The sequence below is a fragment of the Euleptes europaea genome, chromosome 20 (assembly GCF_029931775.1).
Source record: "Euleptes europaea isolate rEulEur1 chromosome 20, rEulEur1.hap1, whole genome shotgun sequence".
Classification (NCBI taxonomy): Eukaryota; Metazoa; Chordata; class Lepidosauria; order Squamata; family Sphaerodactylidae; genus Euleptes; species Euleptes europaea.
Genome location: NC_079331.1, coordinates 23,279,756 through 23,284,531, shown reverse-complemented (window position 1 = coordinate 23,284,531; position 4,776 = coordinate 23,279,756).

Sequence of the window (4,776 nt, the reverse complement as noted above, 5' to 3'; positions counted from 1 at the left end):
TTGATTCAAATAAAACTGAAAATTATTTTTTCTACTTTTGCCTTCCGTTTGTCTCATATTGACCACTAGATGGCAGGCTTGAGATAGGAAACTAAATTAATACGCCAGCCAGTAGGCACAGATTGTATTTTGTTGTAAATGATGCTATATTTTTCGAATTAATGTTTCATTTTACTTAATTAGACTTTCAGAAACTAATTAAAATAGATACCAGAAACTACAATCAGCAACAAATTGCATAATTATCAATAATTATGCACATTCCAATACTTTAGCTGTTGATGTTTCCAAGAGGAAACGTTTCATCGGCATCAGGAGAGTAAGTGTGACAAGAGATGGGATTTACCCGTCTTGATCCCAAACTCTGCAGTTAAAAATAAATACCTCTTGATGTTGCAGGCAAATGTAGAGTGAAATGACACCCTCAAGGGAGTGACAGGTGGGGCATTTTGCCCCCAAAGACTCATGGGCCTTTCACAGCTTGAGGGCAGACAGAAATTCAGCCGGTGAAGCTTTTCCCAGCAAAAAAACTGCAAAGTTGGAGGGGGAAGGGGCAACTGCTGGAGTTCTGCCTACCGAAGAACAGCTGTTTAAAGGGAGGAAAGAGTTGTTAGCCATAACCTGGAGTGTTTAACCTGTTTAACTCCACCCTACTAGAACAGTTAGATTCCAATCCACCAGCAGCTTAGAGACCAACAAGATTTTGGGGGTATTAAGTTTTAGAGTCAATAATCCCTTCATCAGACAAAGCTTATATCCTGAAAATCTTGTTGGTCTCTAAGGTGCTGCTGGACTCTAATCTAGCTCTCCTACTGCAGACCAATACAGCTACCCTCTGAAACAACCATCCCACTAGGCGACCATGTTTCTGCCCAGAGAAGGTGACCTTCCCTTTATCAGTGTGTATCCACTGCCCCACCCTACCCCCATCTTAATGCTCCAGTATCTTTTTGCCTATTACCCCCATGATCTATGGTAGCAAGCCAAGACTTGACTGCTGTCTCAAGGAGAGTGGGCAAGAAACTGGTGGGGTCAGAGATGCATCGCTTAACTGAAGCCCCCCCCCCTTCTTTGAGCTCTTTTCATTTTCTTTGGATTGGGGTGAGCAGTTGATTAGCAAGCTGGTCTGGAGAAGAGGCGGTTGAGAGGGGCCATGATTGCTCTCTTGAAGTATTTGAAGGGCTGTCAGTTAGAGGAGGGCAGGGAGCTGTTCCTGTTCATAGTGGAGGATAGGACTCGCAATAATGGGTTTAAATTATGGGCAGAAAGGTACCAGCTGGATATTGAGGGGAGGGAATTACAGTAAGAGTTGTTCGACAGTGGGATCAGCTACCAAGGGAGGTGGTGAGCTCCCCCCTCACTGGCAGTCTTTAAGCAGTGGCTGGACCAACACTTGTCAGGGATGCTCTAGGCTGATCCTGCATTGAACAGGGGGTTGGACTACATGGCCTGCATGGCCCCTTCCAACTTTATGATTCTATGATAATTTTATCCTCCTCATGATTTCTTTATTAACCATTTCCGTGAGCAGTTAGAGATGGCTGATGATGACAATGGAACTGGGACTATCTTCGCCATGGCTTCCCTATACGGAAGAACTTCAGACGGTGAGATGTATTTGACACTGGAGCAGCGTCCCTTGTGAGGTGTTAGATTCTTCATTGTTGGAGGTTTTTAAAGTATTGATTGGAAACCTACTTGTCAGGGATATTATAGTTGTAGTTCCTGTGCTGGTAGGGGGGTTGGACTAGATGACCCTTCCAACTCTGAAATTAAATAAATAAGTAAAGGCAGGGAGGCCCCTAAGACTGTAACACAAAGCAGTAGCTGGTCAGCTCACCATTTGGGTGGGCCTGAGAAAGATCTGAAGGCCGAATGAGCTTCCCCTCTGGCAACCACACTGCCACAATTTCTCCTTCTAAAAAGCAGAGTTGCTTCATTTATAGCAGAAGCTGGAAAGAGTGAGACACTTTCTCTCATTGAGCACACACCACCCAGCTGCGGTTTCATGGAAAAGAGCAGGATCTGTGCTTTATATTCAACAACAGAAAGGCAGGGCACACTCCAAGAAGTCAGCTTCACATTCCTGCAGGGGCTGCATGAAAAATGATATCTGAATCTTTAGAATGGAAATGGCCTCTTCATCTATATCAACCTTGTGTTATTTGAAGTCCCAGAATGGCCACTTCTGTCTGGGATCATTATCTATTGAAATGACCCTCTTGTTTCACTTACCGGTTCTAATATCTGGAAGTCTTATTGCACCCCTTCCTTTTTAATTTTGGTCGTTAATGCATGGGTACTTTCACTCACGTTCACCCCAGTCTGTCTCGGTTGTTCCTTGGAGTTATGCATGAGTTTTCCATCCATTAGAGATGATTTCATTCCCAGCCCTCGCAATGTGTGGGTCTTCCCATTCCTCTGTTAACCCGACTCTTCCTGCTCCCCTGAGCAAAGCCCTGGTGAAATCCCCATGCAGAAGGCAAAGTGCTGGACACGCAAGCTTGGTTTCGCTCACAGCCAATTACAAAGCAGCATGTAAAGAGGAGGGGATTGAAATACTTCCTGCATCCTCAGAGCTCTTTCTGAGCAGAAGAAAGGTTTTTTAAAACCAAGGCTTGGATTTCTCTCCCTCCCCTTCCTTTCAGATTGCATGGTTGTTGTTTTTTGTTTTGTTATTCTTAAAATGCTTTTTTATGTGGAAATTGGGTTTTTTTGGGGGGGATTTTCTCTCACAGTAAGCACTACAAGTAAGCCAGTTACAAAGCAGCATTTAAAGGGCCGGGGACTTGATTTGAGCTTGGAGACTGCTGGTGCGGAGATTCCCAACAGTAAAGTGTGGGTCCAGTGAGCAATGAACCTCAGGTAAAACTCCCATGCATAAATGACCTTTGAGTGTTATATCTAGATGTAGGCACTAGGCCCAGGGGCTGGGAATGGTGGCAGGAAGCACTGTCAAGTCTCAGCTGACTGATGGTGACCCTGTAGCTTTTTCAAGGCCAAAGACATTTAGTGGTGGATTCCCATCGCCTGCCTCTGTATAGCAACCCTGGACTTCCTGGGTGGTCCCCCTCCTAAATCCTGACCAGGACTGACCCTGCTTAGCTAGCCAGACCTGACAAGATCAGAACAGAGCCAAACAGGGGCGGTTGGCATCACCTACCTCTGCATAGCAACCCTGGATTCCCTTGGTGTTTTCCCTTCCAAGTACTAACCAGAGCCAACCCTGCTTAGTTTCCCTGGACATCCATGGTGGTCTCCCACTCAAGTACTAATTGAGGCCCACCCCGCCTATCCTCTGAGATCTGATGAGATCAGGGTAGCCTGGGCCATCCAGGTCAGGGCTGGATCTAGGAGATCCAGGTTCAAATCCACACCCTGCCATGGAAACTCACTGGGTGACCTTGAGCCAGTCACTCAATCTAATGTACCTTACAGGGTAGTTGTTTCAAGGGTAAAATTTGGAAGTAGAAAATGATGCTTGTAAGCCACTCTGGGTTCCCATGGGGAAGAAACATGAAGCTGATGAACTTACTTCAGAGACAGGGAAGGAAGCTGCTCCGGTGCCACCAGTTACATGCTGGTGATTTCACACGATGCGTGGACTAGGGTTGCCTCTTTCTAAATTGGATTGTGTAAATTGGCTGGGAATTGTGTTTGTTTAGGCTTCCCTTGAACACACAGTTGTCGTGAATGCAAAAATACAGGCTGGAAATCAGTTTTTAGTTAACAATATCAATAGATTAAGATAACCCTGGGGTGCAAGAAATGCTTCAAACTAGGCGAAAGGCTCCCAGTTTGGCGTGTGGCCCCCAACCCCCCAACCCCAATATTCCTGTGAGCAAGGAAAGGGAGAAGGAACTAGTTGTGGCTAGCCTGCCCAAAATCAGGGGTCAGAAGATCTCAAATATTTCCAAAGATCTCAGCAAGAAGAGAGAGGGTACAGCCAGAAATAATTATTGTATCCACAAGGAGCTATATCTAGGTCAGACACCAGGAAGGAAGAATTTTTCCACTATAAAACATTCCAGAGAGCTAGCTGTGTTCGGCTGGTGTAGCAGAGATGAAACAGAGCCCTGGGTCCCCTTAAAAGCTACCAGACTGTATTTTTTCATGGACATCTGATGAACTGGGAATAGGGCTGCAAATCAGCTTGAACAAATCGGCTCAAAGGTGCCACCAGACTCTGTACAGTTTTTAGGTCTAGGGAAATGCCAGAGGAGGTTGTGGGACTGCAGAGATTTCCCAAAACTAAACAAAAAAAAAGTCACATTGTTGCTAGCAAGGAGGTTTTAGGTGGGAGCCTGTAGGGTTGCCAAGTGGCCAGAAGAAAAATGCCCTGTCCCTTTGGTAGGGGCTCCATGGGTGGAAATGGGCAGTTAAATCTTTTCATAGCATGGAGATAAATCCATGCTAAAGGGGGGTGGGAGGAGAGATTTGGGGTTTGCTATTTTATTTCTGGTTTTAACTAAACATGTTTGTAACTGTTATTGTAAGCTGCCTTGAACCATGTGGAAAGGTGGGAAATAATAATAATAATAATACCTGTTGACTGCTCCAGATCCAACCAATAATACAGGGGCAGTAATAGGGGCAAGTTTCAAAGTTGGCAACCCCAACCAGACAGCCCCTCGGCTGGCCAGAAGGTTTTTTTCTCCAGCTGGTCAAACGCAGTTCCCAGCCCACCAGCCCACCCCCCTCCTGGCTGGCTGGCATCAAACCCAAGGGGACTTACCAAGTGTCCGACCTGGCTAGGAGGTTTGGTGGGACTGGGGG